Here is an 18,239-nt window from a genome sequence, read left to right as displayed (position 1 = left end):
TTTTTTTTTTGCGGAAAATACGTTCGGATTGAGGCGTCATTAGGATATGGGATGGTGGCGTCGGGGATGGGCGTGACGGGCGTCGTCGTGCGTCGGTGCGTGGAGGGTTTTAAAGCGGGGGGCGGGCTAGGGCGTTGGGAGGAAGGTTGTGTTTAATAGATTTTAGAGTGCAATGAATGACGGATGCGATCATACCAGCACTAACGCACCGGATCCCATCAGAACTCCGAAGTTAAGCGTGCTTGGGCGAGAGTAGTACTAGGATGGGTGACCCCCTGGGAAGTCCTCGTGTTGCATCCCTCCTTTTTGTTGAAATTTGATCTCGTAATTGAAAAAAAAAAATATACTCATTTATTTTTTTTTTTGCGGAAAATACGTTCGGATTGAGGCGTCATTAGGATATGGGATGGTGGCGTCGGGGATGGGCGTGACGGGCGTCGTCGTGCGTCGGTGCGTGGAGGGTTTTAAAGCGGGGGGCGGGCTAGGGCGTTGGGAGGAAGGTTGTGTTTAATAGATTTTAGAGTGCAATGAATGACGGATGCGATCATACCAGCACTAACGCACCGGATCCCATCAGAACTCCGAAGTTAAGCGTGCTTGGGCGAGAGTAGTACTAGGATGGGTGACCCCCTGGGAAGTCCTCGTGTTGCATCCCTCCTTTTTGTTGAAATTTGATCTCGTAATTGAAAAAAAAAAATATACTCATTTATTTTTTTTTTTGCGGAAAATACGTTCGGATTGAGGCGTCATTAGGATATGGGATGGTGGCGTCGGGGATGGGCGTGACGGGCGTCGTCGTGCGTCGGTGCGTGGAGGGTTTTAAAGCGGGGGGCGGGCTAGGGCGTTGGGAGGAAGGTTGTGTTTAATAGATTTTAGAGTGCAATGAATGACGGATGCGATCATACCAGCACTAACGCACCGGATCCCATCAGAACTCCGAAGTTAAGCGTGCTTGGGCGAGAGTAGTACTAGGATGGGTGACCCCCTGGGAAGTCCTCGTGTTGCATCCCTCCTTTTTGTTGAAATTTGATCTCGTAATTGAAAAAAAAAAATATACTCATTTATTTTTTTTTTTGCGGAAAATACGTTCGGATTGAGGCGTCATTAGGATATGGGATGGTGGCGTCGGGGATGGGCGTGACGGGCGTCGTCGTGCGTCGGTGCGTGGAGGGTTTTAAAGCGGGGGGCGGGCTAGGGCGTTGGGAGGAAGGTTGTGTTTAATAGATTTTAGAGTGCAATGAATGACGGATGCGATCATACCAGCACTAACGCACCGGATCCCATCAGAACTCCGAAGTTAAGCGTGCTTGGGCGAGAGTAGTACTAGGATGGGTGACCCCCTGGGAAGTCCTCGTGTTGCATCCCTCCTTTTTGTTGAAATTTGATCTCGTAATTGAAAAAAAAAAATATACTCATTTATTTTTTTTTTTGCGGAAAATACGTTCGGATTGAGGCGTCATTAGGATATGGGATGGTGGCGTCGGGGATGGGCGTGACGGGCGTCGTCGTGCGTCGGTGCGTGGAGGGTTTTAAAGCGGGGGGCGGGCTAGGGCGTTGGGAGGAAGGTTGTGTTTAATAGATTTTAGAGTGCAATGAATGACGGATGCGATCATACCAGCACTAACGCACCGGATCCCATCAGAACTCCGAAGTTAAGCGTGCTTGGGCGAGAGTAGTACTAGGATGGGTGACCCCCTGGGAAGTCCTCGTGTTGCATCCCTCCTTTTTGTTGAAATTTGATCTCGTAATTGAAAAAAAAAAATATACTCATTTATTTTTTTTTTTGCGGAAAATACGTTCGGATTGAGGCGTCATTAGGATATGGGATGGTGGCGTCGGGGATGGGCGTGACGGGCGTCGTCGTGCGTCGGTGCGTGGAGGGTTTTAAAGCGGGGGGCGGGCTAGGGCGTTGGGAGGAAGGTTGTGTTTAATAGATTTTAGAGTGCAATGAATGACGGATGCGATCATACCAGCACTAACGCACCGGATCCCATCAGAACTCCGAAGTTAAGCGTGCTTGGGCGAGAGTAGTACTAGGATGGGTGACCCCCTGGGAAGTCCTCGTGTTGCATCCCTCCTTTTTGTTGAAATTTGATCTCGTAATTGAAAAAAAAAAATATACTCATTTATTTTTTTTTTTGCGGAAAATACGTTCGGATTGAGGCGTCATTAGGATATGGGATGGTGGCGTCGGGGATGGGCGTGACGGGCGTCGTCGTGCGTCGGTGCGTGGAGGGTTTTAAAGCGGGGGGCGGGCTAGGGCGTTGGGAGGAAGGTTGTGTTTAATAGATTTTAGAGTGCAATGAATGACGGATGCGATCATACCAGCACTAACGCACCGGATCCCATCAGAACTCCGAAGTTAAGCGTGCTTGGGCGAGAGTAGTACTAGGATGGGTGACCCCCTGGGAAGTCCTCGTGTTGCATCCCTCCTTTTTGTTGAAATTTGATCTCGTAATTGAAAAAAAAAAATATACTCATTTATTTTTTTTTTTGCGGAAAATACGTTCGGATTGAGGCGTCATTAGGATATGGGATGGTGGCGTCGGGGATGGGCGTGACGGGCGTCGTCGTGCGTCGGTGCGTGGAGGGTTTTAAAGCGGGGGGCGGGCTAGGGCGTTGGGAGGAAGGTTGTGTTTAATAGATTTTAGAGTGCAATGAATGACGGATGCGATCATACCAGCACTAACGCACCGGATCCCATCAGAACTCCGAAGTTAAGCGTGCTTGGGCGAGAGTAGTACTAGGATGGGTGACCCCCTGGGAAGTCCTCGTGTTGCATCCCTCCTTTTTGTTGAAATTTGATCTCGTAATTGAAAAAAAAAAATATACTCATTTATTTTTTTTTTTGCGGAAAATACGTTCGGATTGAGGCGTCATTAGGATATGGGATGGTGGCGTCGGGGATGGGCGTGACGGGCGTCGTCGTGCGTCGGTGCGTGGAGGGTTTTAAAGCGGGGGGCGGGCTAGGGCGTTGGGAGGAAGGTTGTGTTTAATAGATTTTAGAGTGCAATGAATGACGGATGCGATCATACCAGCACTAACGCACCGGATCCCATCAGAACTCCGAAGTTAAGCGTGCTTGGGCGAGAGTAGTACTAGGATGGGTGACCCCCTGGGAAGTCCTCGTGTTGCATCCCTCCTTTTTGTTGAAATTTGATCTCGTAATTGAAAAAAAAAAATATACTCATTTATTTTTTTTTTTGCGGAAAATACGTTCGGATTGAGGCGTCATTAGGATATGGGATGGTGGCGTCGGGGATGGGCGTGACGGGCGTCGTCGTGCGTCGGTGCGTGGAGGGTTTTAAAGCGGGGGGCGGGCTAGGGCGTTGGGAGGAAGGTTGTGTTTAATAGATTTTAGAGTGCAATGAATGACGGATGCGATCATACCAGCACTAACGCACCGGATCCCATCAGAACTCCGAAGTTAAGCGTGCTTGGGCGAGAGTAGTACTAGGATGGGTGACCCCCTGGGAAGTCCTCGTGTTGCATCCCTCCTTTTTGTTGAAATTTGATCTCGTAATTGAAAAAAAAAAATATACTCATTTATTTTTTTTTTTGCGGAAAATACGTTCGGATTGAGGCGTCATTAGGATATGGGATGGTGGCGTCGGGGATGGGCGTGACGGGCGTCGTCGTGCGTCGGTGCGTGGAGGGTTTTAAAGCGGGGGGCGGGCTAGGGCGTTGGGAGGAAGGTTGTGTTTAATAGATTTTAGAGTGCAATGAATGACGGATGCGATCATACCAGCACTAACGCACCGGATCCCATCAGAACTCCGAAGTTAAGCGTGCTTGGGCGAGAGTAGTACTAGGATGGGTGACCCCCTGGGAAGTCCTCGTGTTGCATCCCTCCTTTTTGTTGAAATTTGATCTCGTAATTGAAAAAAAAAAATATACTCATTTATTTTTTTTTTTGCGGAAAATACGTTCGGATTGAGGCGTCATTAGGATATGGGATGGTGGCGTCGGGGATGGGCGTGACGGGCGTCGTCGTGCGTCGGTGCGTGGAGGGTTTTAAAGCGGGGGGCGGGCTAGGGCGTTGGGAGGAAGGTTGTGTTTAATAGATTTTAGAGTGCAATGAATGACGGATGCGATCATACCAGCACTAACGCACCGGATCCCATCAGAACTCCGAAGTTAAGCGTGCTTGGGCGAGAGTAGTACTAGGATGGGTGACCCCCTGGGAAGTCCTCGTGTTGCATCCCTCCTTTTTGTTGAAATTTGATCTCGTAATTGAAAAAAAAAAATATACTCATTTATTTTTTTTTTTGCGGAAAATACGTTCGGATTGAGGCGTCATTAGGATATGGGATGGTGGCGTCGGGGATGGGCGTGACGGGCGTCGTCGTGCGTCGGTGCGTGGAGGGTTTTAAAGCGGGGGGCGGGCTAGGGCGTTGGGAGGAAGGTTGTGTTTAATAGATTTTAGAGTGCAATGAATGACGGATGCGATCATACCAGCACTAACGCACCGGATCCCATCAGAACTCCGAAGTTAAGCGTGCTTGGGCGAGAGTAGTACTAGGATGGGTGACCCCCTGGGAAGTCCTCGTGTTGCATCCCTCCTTTTTGTTGAAATTTGATCTCGTAATTGAAAAAAAAAAATATACTCATTTATTTTTTTTTTTGCGGAAAATACGTTCGGATTGAGGCGTCATTAGGATATGGGATGGTGGCGTCGGGGATGGGCGTGACGGGCGTCGTCGTGCGTCGGTGCGTGGAGGGTTTTAAAGCGGGGGGCGGGCTAGGGCGTTGGGAGGAAGGTTGTGTTTAATAGATTTTAGAGTGCAATGAATGACGGATGCGATCATACCAGCACTAACGCACCGGATCCCATCAGAACTCCGAAGTTAAGCGTGCTTGGGCGAGAGTAGTACTAGGATGGGTGACCCCCTGGGAAGTCCTCGTGTTGCATCCCTCCTTTTTGTTGAAATTTGATCTCGTAATTGAAAAAAAAAAATATACTCATTTATTTTTTTTTTTGCGGAAAATACGTTCGGATTGAGGCGTCATTAGGATATGGGATGGTGGCGTCGGGGATGGGCGTGACGGGCGTCGTCGTGCGTCGGTGCGTGGAGGGTTTTAAAGCGGGGGGCGGGCTAGGGCGTTGGGAGGAAGGTTGTGTTTAATAGATTTTAGAGTGCAATGAATGACGGATGCGATCATACCAGCACTAACGCACCGGATCCCATCAGAACTCCGAAGTTAAGCGTGCTTGGGCGAGAGTAGTACTAGGATGGGTGACCCCCTGGGAAGTCCTCGTGTTGCATCCCTCCTTTTTGTTGAAATTTGATCTCGTAATTGAAAAAAAAAAATATACTCATTTATTTTTTTTTTTGCGGAAAATACGTTCGGATTGAGGCGTCATTAGGATATGGGATGGTGGCGTCGGGGATGGGCGTGACGGGCGTCGTCGTGCGTCGGTGCGTGGAGGGTTTTAAAGCGGGGGGCGGGCTAGGGCGTTGGGAGGAAGGTTGTGTTTAATAGATTTTAGAGTGCAATGAATGACGGATGCGATCATACCAGCACTAACGCACCGGATCCCATCAGAACTCCGAAGTTAAGCGTGCTTGGGCGAGAGTAGTACTAGGATGGGTGACCCCCTGGGAAGTCCTCGTGTTGCATCCCTCCTTTTTGTTGAAATTTGATCTCGTAATTGAAAAAAAAAAATATACTCATTTATTTTTTTTTTTGCGGAAAATACGTTCGGATTGAGGCGTCATTAGGATATGGGATGGTGGCGTCGGGGATGGGCGTGACGGGCGTCGTCGTGCGTCGGTGCGTGGAGGGTTTTAAAGCGGGGGGCGGGCTAGGGCGTTGGGAGGAAGGTTGTGTTTAATAGATTTTAGAGTGCAATGAATGACGGATGCGATCATACCAGCACTAACGCACCGGATCCCATCAGAACTCCGAAGTTAAGCGTGCTTGGGCGAGAGTAGTACTAGGATGGGTGACCCCCTGGGAAGTCCTCGTGTTGCATCCCTCCTTTTTGTTGAAATTTGATCTCGTAATTGAAAAAAAAAAATATACTCATTTATTTTTTTTTTTGCGGAAAATACGTTCGGATTGAGGCGTCATTAGGATATGGGATGGTGGCGTCGGGGATGGGCGTGACGGGCGTCGTCGTGCGTCGGTGCGTGGAGGGTTTTAAAGCGGGGGGCGGGCTAGGGCGTTGGGAGGAAGGTTGTGTTTAATAGATTTTAGAGTGCAATGAATGACGGATGCGATCATACCAGCACTAACGCACCGGATCCCATCAGAACTCCGAAGTTAAGCGTGCTTGGGCGAGAGTAGTACTAGGATGGGTGACCCCCTGGGAAGTCCTCGTGTTGCATCCCTCCTTTTTGTTGAAATTTGATCTCGTAATTGAAAAAAAAAAATATACTCATTTATTTTTTTTTTTGCGGAAAATACGTTCGGATTGAGGCGTCATTAGGAGGATATGGGATGGTGGCGTCGGGGATGGGCGTGACGGGCGTCGTCGTGCGTCGGTGCGTGGAGGGTTTTAAAGCGGGGGGCGGGCTAGGGCGTTGGGAGGAAGGTTGTGTTTAATAGATTTTAGAGTGCAATGAATGACGGATGCGATCATACCAGCACTAACGCACCGGATCCCATCAGAACTCCGAAGTTAAGCGTGCTTGGGCGAGAGTAGTACTAGGATGGGTGACCCCCTGGGAAGTCCTCGTGTTGCATCCCTCCTTTTTGTTGAAATTTGATCTCGTAATTGAAAAAAAAAAATATACTCATTTATTTTTTTTTTTGCGGAAAATACGTTCGGATTGAGGCGTCATTAGGATATGGGATGGTGGCGTCGGGGATGGGCGTGACGGGCGTCGTCGTGCGTCGGTGCGTGGAGGGTTTTAAAGCGGGGGGCGGGCTAGGGCGTTGGGAGGAAGGTTGTGTTTAATAGATTTTAGAGTGCAATGAATGACGGATGCGATCATACCAGCACTAACGCACCGGATCCCATCAGAACTCCGAAGTTAAGCGTGCTTGGGCGAGAGTAGTACTAGGATGGGTGACCCCCTGGGAAGTCCTCGTGTTGCATCCCTCCTTTTTGTTGAAATTTGATCTCGTAATTGAAAAAAAAAAATATACTCATTTATTTTTTTTTTTGCGGAAAATACGTTCGGATTGAGGCGTCATTAGGATATGGGATGGTGGCGTCGGGGATGGGCGTGACGGGCGTCGTCGTGCGTCGGTGCGTGGAGGGTTTTAAAGCGGGGGGCGGGCTAGGGCGTTGGGAGGAAGGTTGTGTTTAATAGATTTTAGAGTGCAATGAATGACGGATGCGATCATACCAGCACTAACGCACCGGATCCCATCAGAACTCCGAAGTTAAGCGTGCTTGGGCGAGAGTAGTACTAGGATGGGTGACCCCCTGGGAAGTCCTCGTGTTGCATCCCTCCTTTTTGTTGAAATTTGATCTCGTAATTGAAAAAAAAAAATATACTCATTTATTTTTTTTTTTGCGGAAAATACGTTCGGATTGAGGCGTCATTAGGATATGGGATGGTGGCGTCGGGGATGGGCGTGACGGGCGTCGTCGTGCGTCGGTGCGTGGAGGGTTTTAAAGCGGGGGGCGGGCTAGGGCGTTGGGAGGAAGGTTGTGTTTAATAGATTTTAGAGTGCAATGAATGACGGATGCGATCATACCAGCACTAACGCACCGGATCCCATCAGAACTCCGAAGTTAAGCGTGCTTGGGCGAGAGTAGTACTAGGATGGGTGACCCCCTGGGAAGTCCTCGTGTTGCATCCCTCCTTTTTGTTGAAATTTGATCTCGTAATTGAAAAAAAAAAATATACTCATTTATTTTTTTTTTTGCGGAAAATACGTTCGGATTGAGGCGTCATTAGGATATGGGATGGTGGCGTCGGGGATGGGCGTGACGGGCGTCGTCGTGCGTCGGTGCGTGGAGGGTTTTAAAGCGGGGGGCGGGCTAGGGCGTTGGGAGGAAGGTTGTGTTTAATAGATTTTAGAGTGCAATGAATGACGGATGCGATCATACCAGCACTAACGCACCGGATCCCATCAGAACTCCGAAGTTAAGCGTGCTTGGGCGAGAGTAGTACTAGGATGGGTGACCCCCTGGGAAGTCCTCGTGTTGCATCCCTCCTTTTTGTTGAAATTTGATCTCGTAATTGAAAAAAAAAAATATACTCATTTATTTTTTTTTTTGCGGAAAATACGTTCGGATTGAGGCGTCATTAGGATATGGGATGGTGGCGTCGGGGATGGGCGTGACGGGCGTCGTCGTGCGTCGGTGCGTGGAGGGTTTTAAAGCGGGGGGCGGGCTAGGGCGTTGGGAGGAAGGTTGTGTTTAATAGATTTTAGAGTGCAATGAATGACGGATGCGATCATACCAGCACTAACGCACCGGATCCCATCAGAACTCCGAAGTTAAGCGTGCTTGGGCGAGAGTAGTACTAGGATGGGTGACCCCCTGGGAAGTCCTCGTGTTGCATCCCTCCTTTTTGTTGAAATTTGATCTCGTAATTGAAAAAAAAAAATATACTCATTTATTTTTTTTTTTGCGGAAAATACGTTCGGATTGAGGCGTCATTAGGATATGGGATGGTGGCGTCGGGGATGGGCGTGACGGGCGTCGTCGTGCGTCGGTGCGTGGAGGGTTTTAAAGCGGGGGGCGGGCTAGGGCGTTGGGAGGAAGGTTGTGTTTAATAGATTTTAGAGTGCAATGAATGACGGATGCGATCATACCAGCACTAACGCACCGGATCCCATCAGAACTCCGAAGTTAAGCGTGCTTGGGCGAGAGTAGTACTAGGATGGGTGACCCCCTGGGAAGTCCTCGTGTTGCATCCCTCCTTTTTGTTGAAATTTGATCTCGTAATTGAAAAAAAAAAATATACTCATTTATTTTTTTTTTTGCGGAAAATACGTTCGGATTGAGGCGTCATTAGGATATGGGATGGTGGCGTCGGGGATGGGCGTGACGGGCGTCGTCGTGCGTCGGTGCGTGGAGGGTTTTAAAGCGGGGGGCGGGCTAGGGCGTTGGGAGGAAGGTTGTGTTTAATAGATTTTAGAGTGCAATGAATGACGGATGCGATCATACCAGCACTAACGCACCGGATCCCATCAGAACTCCGAAGTTAAGCGTGCTTGGGCGAGAGTAGTACTAGGATGGGTGACCCCCTGGGAAGTCCTCGTGTTGCATCCCTCCTTTTTGTTGAAATTTGATCTCGTAATTGAAAAAAAAAAATATACTCATTTATTTTTTTTTTTGCGGAAAATACGTTCGGATTGAGGCGTCATTAGGATATGGGATGGTGGCGTCGGGGATGGGCGTGACGGGCGTCGTCGTGCGTCGGTGCGTGGAGGGTTTTAAAGCGGGGGGCGGGCTAGGGCGTTGGGAGGAAGGTTGTGTTTAATAGATTTTAGAGTGCAATGAATGACGGATGCGATCATACCAGCACTAACGCACCGGATCCCATCAGAACTCCGAAGTTAAGCGTGCTTGGGCGAGAGTAGTACTAGGATGGGTGACCCCCTGGGAAGTCCTCGTGTTGCATCCCTCCTTTTTGTTGAAATTTGATCTCGTAATTGAAAAAAAAAAATATACTCATTTATTTTTTTTTTTGCGGAAAATACGTTCGGATTGAGGCGTCATTAGGATATGGGATGGTGGCGTCGGGGATGGGCGTGACGGGCGTCGTCGTGCGTCGGTGCGTGGAGGGTTTTAAAGCGGGGGGCGGGCTAGGGCGTTGGGAGGAAGGTTGTGTTTAATAGATTTTAGAGTGCAATGAATGACGGATGCGATCATACCAGCACTAACGCACCGGATCCCATCAGAACTCCGAAGTTAAGCGTGCTTGGGCGAGAGTAGTACTAGGATGGGTGACCCCCTGGGAAGTCCTCGTGTTGCATCCCTCCTTTTTGTTGAAATTTGATCTCGTAATTGAAAAAAAAAAATATACTCATTTATTTTTTTTTTTGCGGAAAATACGTTCGGATTGAGGCGTCATTAGGATATGGGATGGTGGCGTCGGGGATGGGCGTGACGGGCGTCGTCGTGCGTCGGTGCGTGGAGGGTTTTAAAGCGGGGGGCGGGCTAGGGCGTTGGGAGGAAGGTTGTGTTTAATAGATTTTAGAGTGCAATGAATGACGGATGCGATCATACCAGCACTAACGCACCGGATCCCATCAGAACTCCGAAGTTAAGCGTGCTTGGGCGAGAGTAGTACTAGGATGGGTGACCCCCTGGGAAGTCCTCGTGTTGCATCCCTCCTTTTTGTTGAAATTTGATCTCGTAATTGAAAAAAAAAAATATACTCATTTATTTTTTTTTTTGCGGAAAATACGTTCGGATTGAGGCGTCATTAGGATATGGGATGGTGGCGTCGGGGATGGGCGTGACGGGCGTCGTCGTGCGTCGGTGCGTGGAGGGTTTTAAAGCGGGGGGCGGGCTAGGGCGTTGGGAGGAAGGTTGTGTTTAATAGATTTTAGAGTGCAATGAATGACGGATGCGATCATACCAGCACTAACGCACCGGATCCCATCAGAACTCCGAAGTTAAGCGTGCTTGGGCGAGAGTAGTACTAGGATGGGTGACCCCCTGGGAAGTCCTCGTGTTGCATCCCTCCTTTTTGTTGAAATTTGATCTCGTAATTGAAAAAAAAAAATATACTCATTTATTTTTTTTTTTGCGGAAAATACGTTCGGATTGAGGCGTCATTAGGATATGGGATGGTGGCGTCGGGGATGGGCGTGACGGGCGTCGTCGTGCGTCGGTGCGTGGAGGGTTTTAAAGCGGGGGGCGGGCTAGGGCGTTGGGAGGAAGGTTGTGTTTAATAGATTTTAGAGTGCAATGAATGACGGATGCGATCATACCAGCACTAACGCACCGGATCCCATCAGAACTCCGAAGTTAAGCGTGCTTGGGCGAGAGTAGTACTAGGATGGGTGACCCCCTGGGAAGTCCTCGTGTTGCATCCCTCCTTTTTGTTGAAATTTGATCTCGTAATTGAAAAAAAAAAATATACTCATTTATTTTTTTTTTTGCGGAAAATACGTTCGGATTGAGGCGTCATTAGGATATGGGATGGTGGCGTCGGGGATGGGCGTGACGGGCGTCGTCGTGCGTCGGTGCGTGGAGGGTTTTAAAGCGGGGGGCGGGCTAGGGCGTTGGGAGGAAGGTTGTGTTTAATAGATTTTAGAGTGCAATGAATGACGGATGCGATCATACCAGCACTAACGCACCGGATCCCATCAGAACTCCGAAGTTAAGCGTGCTTGGGCGAGAGTAGTACTAGGATGGGTGACCCCCTGGGAAGTCCTCGTGTTGCATCCCTCCTTTTTGTTGAAATTTGATCTCGTAATTGAAAAAAAAAAATATACTCATTTATTTTTTTTTTGCGGAAAATACGTTCGGATTGAGGCGTCATTAGGATATGGGATGGTGGCGTCGGGGATGGGCGTGACGGGCGTCGTCGTGCGTCGGTGCGTGGAGGGTTTTAAAGCGGGGGGCGGGCTAGGGCGTTGGGAGGAAGGTTGTGTTTAATAGATTTTAGAGTGCAATGAATGACGGATGCGATCATACCAGCACTAACGCACCGGATCCCATCAGAACTCCGAAGTTAAGCGTGCTTGGGCGAGAGTAGTACTAGGATGGGTGACCCCCTGGGAAGTCCTCGTGTTGCATCCCTCCTTTTTGTTGAAATTTGATCTCGTAATTGAAAAAAAAAAATATACTCATTTATTTTTTTTTTGCGGAAAATACGTTCGGATTGAGGCGTCATTAGGATATGGGATGGTGGCGTCGGGGATGGGCGTGACGGGCGTCGTCGTGCGTCGGTGCGTGGAGGGTTTTAAAGCGGGGGGCGGGCTAGGGCGTTGGGAGGAAGGTTGTGTTTAATAGATTTTAGAGTGCAATGAATGACGGATGCGATCATACCAGCACTAACGCACCGGATCCCATCAGAACTCCGAAGTTAAGCGTGCTTGGGCGAGAGTAGTACTAGGATGGGTGACCCCCTGGGAAGTCCTCGTGTTGCATCCCTCCTTTTTGTTGAAATTTGATCTCGTAATTGAAAAAAAAAAATATACTCATTTATTTTTTTTTTTGCGGAAAATACGTTCGGATTGAGGCGTCATTAGGATATGGGATGGTGGCGTCGGGGATGGGCGTGACGGGCGTCGTCGTGCGTCGGTGCGTGGAGGGTTTTAAAGCGGGGGGCGGGCTAGGGCGTTGGGAGGAAGGTTGTGTTTAATAGATTTTAGAGTGCAATGAATGACGGATGCGATCATACCAGCACTAACGCACCGGATCCCATCAGAACTCCGAAGTTAAGCGTGCTTGGGCGAGAGTAGTACTAGGATGGGTGACCCCCTGGGAAGTCCTCGTGTTGCATCCCTCCTTTTTGTTGAAATTTGATCTCGTAATTGAAAAAAAAAAATATACTCATTTATTTTTTTTTTGCGGAAAATACGTTCGGATTGAGGCGTCATTAGGATATGGGATGGTGGCGTCGGGGATGGGCGTGACGGGCGTCGTCGTGCGTCGGTGCGTGGAGGGTTTTAAAGCGGGGGGCGGGCTAGGGCGTTGGGAGGAAGGTTGTGTTTAATAGATTTTAGAGTGCAATGAATGACGGATGCGATCATACCAGCACTAACGCACCGGATCCCATCAGAACTCCGAAGTTAAGCGTGCTTGGGCGAGAGTAGTACTAGGATGGGTGACCCCCTGGGAAGTCCTCGTGTTGCATCCCTCCTTTTTGTTGAAATTTGATCTCGTAATTGAAAAAAAAAAATATACTCATTTATTTTTTTTTTTGCGGAAAATACGTTCGGATTGAGGCGTCATTAGGATATGGGATGGTGGCGTCGGGGATGGGCGTGACGGGCGTCGTCGTGCGTCGGTGCGTGGAGGGTTTTAAAGCGGGGGGCGGGCTAGGGCGTTGGGAGGAAGGTTGTGTTTAATAGATTTTAGAGTGCAATGAATGACGGATGCGATCATACCAGCACTAACGCACCGGATCCCATCAGAACTCCGAAGTTAAGCGTGCTTGGGCGAGAGTAGTACTAGGATGGGTGACCCCCTGGGAAGTCCTCGTGTTGCATCCCTCCTTTTTGTTGAAATTTGATCTCGTAATTGAAAAAAAAAAATATACTCATTTATTTTTTTTTTTGCGGAAAATACGTTCGGATTGAGGCGTCATTAGGATATGGGATGGTGGCGTCGGGGATGGGCGTGACGGGCGTCGTCGTGCGTCGGTGCGTGGAGGGTTTTAAAGCGGGGGGCGGGCTAGGGCGTTGGGAGGAAGGTTGTGTTTAATAGATTTTAGAGTGCAATGAATGACGGATGCGATCATACCAGCACTAACGCACCGGATCCCATCAGAACTCCGAAGTTAAGCGTGCTTGGGCGAGAGTAGTACTAGGATGGGTGACCCCCTGGGAAGTCCTCGTGTTGCATCCCTCCTTTTTGTTGAAATTTGATCTCGTAATTGAAAAAAAAAAATATACTCATTTATTTTTTTTTTTGCGGAAAATACGTTCGGATTGAGGCGTCATTAGGATATGGGATGGTGGCGTCGGGGATGGGCGTGACGGGCGTCGTCGTGCGTCGGTGCGTGGAGGGTTTTAAAGCGGGGGGCGGGCTAGGGCGTTGGGAGGAAGGTTGTGTTTAATAGATTTTAGAGTGCAATGAATGACGGATGCGATCATACCAGCACTAACGCACCGGATCCCATCAGAACTCCGAAGTTAAGCGTGCTTGGGCGAGAGTAGTACTAGGATGGGTGACCCCCTGGGAAGTCCTCGTGTTGCATCCCTCCTTTTTGTTGAAATTTGATCTCGTAATTGAAAAAAAAAAATATACTCATTTATTTTTTTTTTTGCGGAAAATACGTTCGGATTGAGGCGTCATTAGGATATGGGATGGTGGCGTCGGGGATGGGCGTGACGGGCGTCGTCGTGCGTCGGTGCGTGGAGGGTTTTAAAGCGGGGGGCGGGCTAGGGCGTTGGGAGGAAGGTTGTGTTTAATAGATTTTAGAGTGCAATGAATGACGGATGCGATCATACCAGCACTAACGCACCGGATCCCATCAGAACTCCGAAGTTAAGCGTGCTTGGGCGAGAGTAGTACTAGGATGGGTGACCCCCTGGGAAGTCCTCGTGTTGCATCCCTCCTTTTTGTTGAAATTTGATCTCGTAATTGAAAAAAAAAAATATACTCATTTATTTTTTTTTTTGCGGAAAATACGTTCGGATTGAGGCGTCATTAGGATATGGGATGGTGGCGTCGGGGATGGGCGTGACGGGCGTCGTCGTGCGTCGGTGCGTGGAGGGTTTTAAAGCGGGGGGCGGGCTAGGGCGTTGGGAGGAAGGTTGTGTTTAATAGATTTTAGAGTGCAATGAATGACGGATGCGATCATACCAGCACTAACGCACCGGATCCCATCAGAACTCCGAAGTTAAGCGTGCTTGGGCGAGAGTAGTACTAGGATGGGTGACCCCCTGGGAAGTCCTCGTGTTGCATCCCTCCTTTTTGTTGAAATTTGATCTCGTAATTGAAAAAAAAAAATATACTCATTTATTTTTTTTTTTGCGGAAAATACGTTCGGATTGAGGCGTCATTAGGATATGGGATGGTGGCGTCGGGGATGGGCGTGACGGGCGTCGTCGTGCGTCGGTGCGTGGAGGGTTTTAAAGCGGGGGGCGGGCTAGGGCGTTGGGAGGAAGGTTGTGTTTAATAGATTTTAGAGTGCAATGAATAGTGCAATGAATGACGGATGCGATCATACCAGCACTAACGCACCGGATCCCATCAGAACTCCGAAGTTAAGCGTGCTTGGGCGAGAGTAGTACTAGGATGGGTGACCCCCTGGGAAGTCCTCGTGTTGCATCCCTCCTTTTTGTTGAAATTTGATCTCGTAATTGAAAAAAAAAAATATACTCATTTATTTTTTTTTTTGCGGAAAATACGTTCGGATTGAGGCGTCATTAGGATATGGGATGGTGGCGTCGGGGATGGGCGTGACGGGCGTCGTCGTGCGTCGGTGCGTGGAGGGTTTTAAAGCGGGGGGCGGGCTAGGGCGTTGGGAGGAAGGTTGTGTTTAATAGATTTTAGAGTGCAATGAATGACGGATGCGATCATACCAGCACTAACGCACCGGATCCCATCAGAACTCCGAAGTTAAGCGTGCTTGGGCGAGAGTAGTACTAGGATGGGTGACCCCCTGGGAAGTCCTCGTGTTGCATCCCTCCTTTTTGTTGAAATTTGATCTCGTAATTGAAAAAAAAAATATACTCATTTATTTTTTTTTTGCGGAAAATACGTTCGGATTGAGGCGTCATTAGGATATGGGATGGTGGCGTCGGGGATGGGCGTGACGGGCGTCGTCGTGCGTCGGTGCGTGGAGGGTTTTAAAGCGGGGGGCGGGCTAGGGCGTTGGGAGGAAGGTTGTGTTTAATAGATTTTAGAGTGCAATGAATGACGGATGCGATCATACCAGCACTAACGCACCGGATCCCATCAGAACTCCGAAGTTAAGCGTGCTTGGGCGAGAGTAGTACTAGGATGGGTGACCCCCTGGGAAGTCCTCGTGTTGCATCCCTCCTTTTTGTTGAAATTTGATCTCGTAATTGAAAAAAAAAAATATACTCATTTATTTTTTTTTTGCGGAAAATACGTTCGGATTGAGGCGTCATTAGGATATGGGATGGTGGCGTCGGGGATGGGCGTGACGGGCGTCGTCGTGCGTCGGTGCGTGGAGGGTTTTAAAGCGGGGGGCGGGCTAGGGCGTTGGGAGGAAGGTTGTGTTTAATAGATTTTAGAGTGCAATGAATGACGGATGCGATCATACCAGCACTAACGCACCGGATCCCATCAGAACTCCGAAGTTAAGCGTGCTTGGGCGAGAGTAGTACTAGGATGGGTGACCCCCTGGGAAGTCCTCGTGTTGCATCCCTCCTTTTTGTTGAAATTTGATCTCGTAATTGAAAAAAAAAAATATACTCATTTATTTTTTTTTTGCGGAAAATACGTTCGGATTGAGGCGTCATTAGGATATGGGATGGTGGCGTCGGGGATGGGCGTGACGGGCGTCGTCGTGCGTCGGTGCGTGGAGGGTTTTAAAGCGGGGGGCGGGCTAGGGCGTTGGGAGGAAGGTTGTGTTTAATAGATTTTAGAGTGCAATGAATGACGGATGCGATCATACCAGCACTAACGCACCGGATCCCATCAGAACTCCGAAGTTAAGCGTGCTTGGGCGAGAGTAGTACTAGGATGGGTGACCCCCTGGGAAGTCCTCGTGTTGCATCCCTCCTTTTTGTTGAAATTTGATCTCGTAATTGAAAAAAAAAAATATACTCATTTATTTTTTTTTTGCGGAAAATACGTTCGGATTGAGGCGTCATTAGGATATGGGATGGTGGCGTCGGGGATGGGCGTGACGGGCGTCATCGTGCGTCGGTGCGTGGAGGGTTTTAAAGCGGGGGGCGGGCTAGGGCGTTGGGAGGAAGGTTGTGTTTAATAGATTTTAGAGTGCAATGAATGACGGATGCGATCATACCAGCACTAACGCACCGGATCCCATCAGAACTCCGAAGTTAAGCGTGCTTGGGCGAGAGTAGTACTAGGATGGGTGACCCCCTGGGAAGTCCTCGTGTTGCATCCCTCCTTTTTGTTGAAATTTGATCTCGTAATTGAAAAAAAAAATATACTCATTTATTTTTTTTTTGCGGAAAATACGTTCGGATTGAGGCGTCATTAGGATATGGGATGGTGGCGTCGGGGATGGGCGTGACGGGCGTCGTCGTGCGTCGGTGCGTGGAGGGTTTTAAAGCGGGGGGCGGGCTAGGGCGTTGGGAGGAAGGTTGTGTTTAATAGATTTTAGAGTGCAATGAATGACGGATGCGATCATACCAGCACTAACGCACCGGATCCCATCAGAACTCCGAAGTTAAGCGTGCTTGGGCGAGAGTAGTACTAGGATGGGTGACCCCCTGGGAAGTCCTCGTGTTGCATCCCTCCTTTTTGTTGAAATTTGATCTCGTAATTGAAAAAAAAAAATATACTCATTTATTTTTTTTTTGCGGAAAATACGTTCGGATTGAGGCGTCATTAGGATATGGGATGGTGGCGTCGGGGATGGGCGTGACGGGCGTCGTCGTGCGTCGGTGCGTGGAGGGTTTTAAAGCGGGGGGCGGGCTAGGGCGTTGGAGGAAGGTTGTGTTTAATAGATTTTAGAGTGCAATGAATGACGGATGCGATCATACCAGCACTAACGCACCGGATCCCATCAGAACTCCGAAGTTAAGCGTGCTTGGGCGAGAGTAGTACTAGGATGGGTGACCCCCTGGGAAGTCCTCGTGTTGCATCCCTCCTTTTTGTTGAAATTTGATCTCGTAATTGAAAAAAAAAAATATACTCATTTATTTTTTTTTTGCGAAAATACGTTCGGATTGAGGCGTCATTAGGATATGGGATGGTGGCGTCGGGGATGGGCGTGACGGGCGTCGTCGTGCGTCGGTGCGTGGAGGGTTTTAAAGCAGGGGGCGGGCTAGGGCGTTGGGAGGAAGGTTGTGTTTAATAGATTTTAGAGTGCAATGAATGACGGATGCGATCATACCAGCACTAACGCACCGGATCCCATCAGAACTCCGAAGTTAAGCGTGCTTGGGCGAGAGTAGTACTAGGATGGGTGACCCCCTGGGAAGTCCTCGTGTTGCATCCCTCCTTTTTGTTGAAATTTGATCTCGTAATTGAAAAAAAAAAATATACTCATTTATTTTTTTTTGCGAAAATACGTTCGGATTGAGGCGTCATTAGGATATGGGATGGTGGCGTCGGGGATGGGCGTGACGGGCGTCGTCGTGCGTCGGTGCGTGGAGGGTTTTAAAGCGGGGGGCGGGCTAGGGCGTTGGGAGGAAGGTTGTGTTTAATAGATTTTAGAGTGCAATGAATGACGGATGCGATCATACCAGCACTAACGCACCGGATCCCATCAGAACTCCGAAGTTAAGCGTGCTTGGGCGAGAGTAGTACTAGGATGGGTGACCCCTGGGAAGTCCTCGTGTTGCATCCCTCCTTTTTGTTGAAATTTGATCTCGTAATTGAAAAAAAAAAATATACTCATTTATTTTTTTTTTGCGGAAAATACGTTCGGATTGAGGCGTCATTAGGATATGGGATGGTGGCGTCGGGGATGGGCGTGACGGGCGTCGTCGTGCGTCGGTGCGTGGAGGGTTTTAAAGCGGGGGGCGGGCTAGGGCGTTGG

The 18,239-nt window shown here is 49.1% G+C and overlaps 51 non-coding genes across 51 annotated transcripts; all 51 read left to right on the top strand.

Annotated features, from left to right (window-relative positions):
• The first annotated feature begins 181 nt into the window (after nt 1-181).
• LOC138341502 (5S ribosomal RNA) lies at nt 182-300 on the top strand. Its single transcript, XR_011214295.1, has one exon. It is a non-coding gene; the product is annotated as a 5S ribosomal RNA (ribosomal RNA).
• A 236-nt stretch (nt 301-536) lies between these two features.
• On the top strand, nt 537-655 carry LOC138341501 (5S ribosomal RNA). The gene has a single exon (XR_011214294.1). It is a non-coding gene; the product is annotated as a 5S ribosomal RNA (ribosomal RNA).
• A 236-nt stretch (nt 656-891) lies between these two features.
• On the top strand, nt 892-1,010 carry LOC138341500 (5S ribosomal RNA). The gene has a single exon (XR_011214293.1). It is a non-coding gene; the product is annotated as a 5S ribosomal RNA (ribosomal RNA).
• A 236-nt stretch (nt 1,011-1,246) lies between these two features.
• Nucleotides 1,247-1,365, top strand: LOC138341499 (5S ribosomal RNA). Its single transcript, XR_011214292.1, has one exon. It is a non-coding gene; the product is annotated as a 5S ribosomal RNA (ribosomal RNA).
• Nucleotides 1,366-1,601: 236 nt separating this feature from the next.
• Nucleotides 1,602-1,720, top strand: LOC138341498 (5S ribosomal RNA). Its single transcript, XR_011214291.1, has one exon. It is a non-coding gene; the product is annotated as a 5S ribosomal RNA (ribosomal RNA).
• Nucleotides 1,721-1,956: 236 nt separating this feature from the next.
• LOC138341497 (5S ribosomal RNA) lies at nt 1,957-2,075 on the top strand. The gene has a single exon (XR_011214290.1). It is a non-coding gene; the product is annotated as a 5S ribosomal RNA (ribosomal RNA).
• A 236-nt stretch (nt 2,076-2,311) lies between these two features.
• On the top strand, nt 2,312-2,430 carry LOC138341496 (5S ribosomal RNA). The gene has a single exon (XR_011214289.1). It is a non-coding gene; the product is annotated as a 5S ribosomal RNA (ribosomal RNA).
• Nucleotides 2,431-2,666: 236 nt separating this feature from the next.
• Nucleotides 2,667-2,785, top strand: LOC138341495 (5S ribosomal RNA). Its single transcript, XR_011214288.1, has one exon. It is a non-coding gene; the product is annotated as a 5S ribosomal RNA (ribosomal RNA).
• A 236-nt stretch (nt 2,786-3,021) lies between these two features.
• LOC138341494 (5S ribosomal RNA) lies at nt 3,022-3,140 on the top strand. Its single transcript, XR_011214287.1, has one exon. It is a non-coding gene; the product is annotated as a 5S ribosomal RNA (ribosomal RNA).
• Nucleotides 3,141-3,376: 236 nt separating this feature from the next.
• Nucleotides 3,377-3,495, top strand: LOC138341492 (5S ribosomal RNA). Its single transcript, XR_011214285.1, has one exon. It is a non-coding gene; the product is annotated as a 5S ribosomal RNA (ribosomal RNA).
• A 236-nt stretch (nt 3,496-3,731) lies between these two features.
• Nucleotides 3,732-3,850, top strand: LOC138341491 (5S ribosomal RNA). The gene has a single exon (XR_011214284.1). It is a non-coding gene; the product is annotated as a 5S ribosomal RNA (ribosomal RNA).
• A 236-nt stretch (nt 3,851-4,086) lies between these two features.
• On the top strand, nt 4,087-4,205 carry LOC138341490 (5S ribosomal RNA). The gene has a single exon (XR_011214283.1). It is a non-coding gene; the product is annotated as a 5S ribosomal RNA (ribosomal RNA).
• A 236-nt stretch (nt 4,206-4,441) lies between these two features.
• LOC138341489 (5S ribosomal RNA) lies at nt 4,442-4,560 on the top strand. The gene has a single exon (XR_011214282.1). It is a non-coding gene; the product is annotated as a 5S ribosomal RNA (ribosomal RNA).
• A 236-nt stretch (nt 4,561-4,796) lies between these two features.
• On the top strand, nt 4,797-4,915 carry LOC138341488 (5S ribosomal RNA). The gene has a single exon (XR_011214281.1). It is a non-coding gene; the product is annotated as a 5S ribosomal RNA (ribosomal RNA).
• Nucleotides 4,916-5,151: 236 nt separating this feature from the next.
• LOC138341487 (5S ribosomal RNA) lies at nt 5,152-5,270 on the top strand. The gene has a single exon (XR_011214280.1). It is a non-coding gene; the product is annotated as a 5S ribosomal RNA (ribosomal RNA).
• A 236-nt stretch (nt 5,271-5,506) lies between these two features.
• On the top strand, nt 5,507-5,625 carry LOC138341486 (5S ribosomal RNA). The gene has a single exon (XR_011214279.1). It is a non-coding gene; the product is annotated as a 5S ribosomal RNA (ribosomal RNA).
• A 236-nt stretch (nt 5,626-5,861) lies between these two features.
• Nucleotides 5,862-5,980, top strand: LOC138341485 (5S ribosomal RNA). The gene has a single exon (XR_011214278.1). It is a non-coding gene; the product is annotated as a 5S ribosomal RNA (ribosomal RNA).
• A 236-nt stretch (nt 5,981-6,216) lies between these two features.
• On the top strand, nt 6,217-6,335 carry LOC138341484 (5S ribosomal RNA). Its single transcript, XR_011214277.1, has one exon. It is a non-coding gene; the product is annotated as a 5S ribosomal RNA (ribosomal RNA).
• A 239-nt stretch (nt 6,336-6,574) lies between these two features.
• On the top strand, nt 6,575-6,693 carry LOC138341483 (5S ribosomal RNA). Its single transcript, XR_011214276.1, has one exon. It is a non-coding gene; the product is annotated as a 5S ribosomal RNA (ribosomal RNA).
• A 236-nt stretch (nt 6,694-6,929) lies between these two features.
• LOC138341481 (5S ribosomal RNA) lies at nt 6,930-7,048 on the top strand. The gene has a single exon (XR_011214274.1). It is a non-coding gene; the product is annotated as a 5S ribosomal RNA (ribosomal RNA).
• Nucleotides 7,049-7,284: 236 nt separating this feature from the next.
• LOC138341480 (5S ribosomal RNA) lies at nt 7,285-7,403 on the top strand. Its single transcript, XR_011214273.1, has one exon. It is a non-coding gene; the product is annotated as a 5S ribosomal RNA (ribosomal RNA).
• Nucleotides 7,404-7,639: 236 nt separating this feature from the next.
• On the top strand, nt 7,640-7,758 carry LOC138341479 (5S ribosomal RNA). The gene has a single exon (XR_011214272.1). It is a non-coding gene; the product is annotated as a 5S ribosomal RNA (ribosomal RNA).
• Nucleotides 7,759-7,994: 236 nt separating this feature from the next.
• Nucleotides 7,995-8,113, top strand: LOC138341478 (5S ribosomal RNA). Its single transcript, XR_011214271.1, has one exon. It is a non-coding gene; the product is annotated as a 5S ribosomal RNA (ribosomal RNA).
• Nucleotides 8,114-8,349: 236 nt separating this feature from the next.
• LOC138341477 (5S ribosomal RNA) lies at nt 8,350-8,468 on the top strand. Its single transcript, XR_011214270.1, has one exon. It is a non-coding gene; the product is annotated as a 5S ribosomal RNA (ribosomal RNA).
• A 236-nt stretch (nt 8,469-8,704) lies between these two features.
• On the top strand, nt 8,705-8,823 carry LOC138341476 (5S ribosomal RNA). The gene has a single exon (XR_011214269.1). It is a non-coding gene; the product is annotated as a 5S ribosomal RNA (ribosomal RNA).
• Nucleotides 8,824-9,059: 236 nt separating this feature from the next.
• LOC138341475 (5S ribosomal RNA) lies at nt 9,060-9,178 on the top strand. Its single transcript, XR_011214268.1, has one exon. It is a non-coding gene; the product is annotated as a 5S ribosomal RNA (ribosomal RNA).
• Nucleotides 9,179-9,414: 236 nt separating this feature from the next.
• Nucleotides 9,415-9,533, top strand: LOC138341474 (5S ribosomal RNA). Its single transcript, XR_011214267.1, has one exon. It is a non-coding gene; the product is annotated as a 5S ribosomal RNA (ribosomal RNA).
• A 236-nt stretch (nt 9,534-9,769) lies between these two features.
• On the top strand, nt 9,770-9,888 carry LOC138341473 (5S ribosomal RNA). Its single transcript, XR_011214266.1, has one exon. It is a non-coding gene; the product is annotated as a 5S ribosomal RNA (ribosomal RNA).
• Nucleotides 9,889-10,124: 236 nt separating this feature from the next.
• LOC138341472 (5S ribosomal RNA) lies at nt 10,125-10,243 on the top strand. The gene has a single exon (XR_011214265.1). It is a non-coding gene; the product is annotated as a 5S ribosomal RNA (ribosomal RNA).
• A 236-nt stretch (nt 10,244-10,479) lies between these two features.
• LOC138341469 (5S ribosomal RNA) lies at nt 10,480-10,598 on the top strand. Its single transcript, XR_011214263.1, has one exon. It is a non-coding gene; the product is annotated as a 5S ribosomal RNA (ribosomal RNA).
• A 236-nt stretch (nt 10,599-10,834) lies between these two features.
• On the top strand, nt 10,835-10,953 carry LOC138341468 (5S ribosomal RNA). The gene has a single exon (XR_011214262.1). It is a non-coding gene; the product is annotated as a 5S ribosomal RNA (ribosomal RNA).
• Nucleotides 10,954-11,189: 236 nt separating this feature from the next.
• On the top strand, nt 11,190-11,308 carry LOC138341467 (5S ribosomal RNA). The gene has a single exon (XR_011214261.1). It is a non-coding gene; the product is annotated as a 5S ribosomal RNA (ribosomal RNA).
• A 235-nt stretch (nt 11,309-11,543) lies between these two features.
• LOC138341466 (5S ribosomal RNA) lies at nt 11,544-11,662 on the top strand. The gene has a single exon (XR_011214260.1). It is a non-coding gene; the product is annotated as a 5S ribosomal RNA (ribosomal RNA).
• Nucleotides 11,663-11,897: 235 nt separating this feature from the next.
• On the top strand, nt 11,898-12,016 carry LOC138341465 (5S ribosomal RNA). The gene has a single exon (XR_011214259.1). It is a non-coding gene; the product is annotated as a 5S ribosomal RNA (ribosomal RNA).
• A 236-nt stretch (nt 12,017-12,252) lies between these two features.
• On the top strand, nt 12,253-12,371 carry LOC138341464 (5S ribosomal RNA). Its single transcript, XR_011214258.1, has one exon. It is a non-coding gene; the product is annotated as a 5S ribosomal RNA (ribosomal RNA).
• Nucleotides 12,372-12,606: 235 nt separating this feature from the next.
• Nucleotides 12,607-12,725, top strand: LOC138341463 (5S ribosomal RNA). Its single transcript, XR_011214257.1, has one exon. It is a non-coding gene; the product is annotated as a 5S ribosomal RNA (ribosomal RNA).
• Nucleotides 12,726-12,961: 236 nt separating this feature from the next.
• LOC138341462 (5S ribosomal RNA) lies at nt 12,962-13,080 on the top strand. The gene has a single exon (XR_011214256.1). It is a non-coding gene; the product is annotated as a 5S ribosomal RNA (ribosomal RNA).
• A 236-nt stretch (nt 13,081-13,316) lies between these two features.
• On the top strand, nt 13,317-13,435 carry LOC138341461 (5S ribosomal RNA). The gene has a single exon (XR_011214255.1). It is a non-coding gene; the product is annotated as a 5S ribosomal RNA (ribosomal RNA).
• Nucleotides 13,436-13,671: 236 nt separating this feature from the next.
• On the top strand, nt 13,672-13,790 carry LOC138341460 (5S ribosomal RNA). The gene has a single exon (XR_011214254.1). It is a non-coding gene; the product is annotated as a 5S ribosomal RNA (ribosomal RNA).
• A 236-nt stretch (nt 13,791-14,026) lies between these two features.
• On the top strand, nt 14,027-14,145 carry LOC138341458 (5S ribosomal RNA). Its single transcript, XR_011214252.1, has one exon. It is a non-coding gene; the product is annotated as a 5S ribosomal RNA (ribosomal RNA).
• A 236-nt stretch (nt 14,146-14,381) lies between these two features.
• On the top strand, nt 14,382-14,500 carry LOC138341457 (5S ribosomal RNA). Its single transcript, XR_011214251.1, has one exon. It is a non-coding gene; the product is annotated as a 5S ribosomal RNA (ribosomal RNA).
• Nucleotides 14,501-14,748: 248 nt separating this feature from the next.
• LOC138341456 (5S ribosomal RNA) lies at nt 14,749-14,867 on the top strand. Its single transcript, XR_011214250.1, has one exon. It is a non-coding gene; the product is annotated as a 5S ribosomal RNA (ribosomal RNA).
• Nucleotides 14,868-15,103: 236 nt separating this feature from the next.
• Nucleotides 15,104-15,222, top strand: LOC138341455 (5S ribosomal RNA). The gene has a single exon (XR_011214249.1). It is a non-coding gene; the product is annotated as a 5S ribosomal RNA (ribosomal RNA).
• A 234-nt stretch (nt 15,223-15,456) lies between these two features.
• LOC138341454 (5S ribosomal RNA) lies at nt 15,457-15,575 on the top strand. Its single transcript, XR_011214248.1, has one exon. It is a non-coding gene; the product is annotated as a 5S ribosomal RNA (ribosomal RNA).
• Nucleotides 15,576-15,810: 235 nt separating this feature from the next.
• Nucleotides 15,811-15,929, top strand: LOC138341452 (5S ribosomal RNA). The gene has a single exon (XR_011214246.1). It is a non-coding gene; the product is annotated as a 5S ribosomal RNA (ribosomal RNA).
• Nucleotides 15,930-16,164: 235 nt separating this feature from the next.
• LOC138341451 (5S ribosomal RNA) lies at nt 16,165-16,283 on the top strand. The gene has a single exon (XR_011214245.1). It is a non-coding gene; the product is annotated as a 5S ribosomal RNA (ribosomal RNA).
• A 235-nt stretch (nt 16,284-16,518) lies between these two features.
• On the top strand, nt 16,519-16,637 carry LOC138341450 (5S ribosomal RNA). Its single transcript, XR_011214244.1, has one exon. It is a non-coding gene; the product is annotated as a 5S ribosomal RNA (ribosomal RNA).
• A 234-nt stretch (nt 16,638-16,871) lies between these two features.
• Nucleotides 16,872-16,990, top strand: LOC138341449 (5S ribosomal RNA). The gene has a single exon (XR_011214243.1). It is a non-coding gene; the product is annotated as a 5S ribosomal RNA (ribosomal RNA).
• A 234-nt stretch (nt 16,991-17,224) lies between these two features.
• On the top strand, nt 17,225-17,343 carry LOC138341448 (5S ribosomal RNA). Its single transcript, XR_011214242.1, has one exon. It is a non-coding gene; the product is annotated as a 5S ribosomal RNA (ribosomal RNA).
• A 234-nt stretch (nt 17,344-17,577) lies between these two features.
• LOC138341446 (5S ribosomal RNA) lies at nt 17,578-17,696 on the top strand. Its single transcript, XR_011214240.1, has one exon. It is a non-coding gene; the product is annotated as a 5S ribosomal RNA (ribosomal RNA).
• Nucleotides 17,697-17,929: 233 nt separating this feature from the next.
• On the top strand, nt 17,930-18,047 carry LOC138340932 (5S ribosomal RNA). The gene has a single exon (XR_011213759.1). It is a non-coding gene; the product is annotated as a 5S ribosomal RNA (ribosomal RNA).
• Nucleotides 18,048-18,239: the final 192 nt, after the last annotated feature.

Source organism: Solanum lycopersicum, chromosome 1 (assembly GCF_036512215.1).
Source record: "Solanum lycopersicum chromosome 1, SLM_r2.1".
Taxonomy (NCBI): domain Eukaryota; kingdom Viridiplantae; phylum Streptophyta; class Magnoliopsida; order Solanales; family Solanaceae; genus Solanum; species Solanum lycopersicum.
Note: the sequence above shows the minus strand (reverse complement) of the source record. Positions and strands in the feature narration are given on the sequence as shown.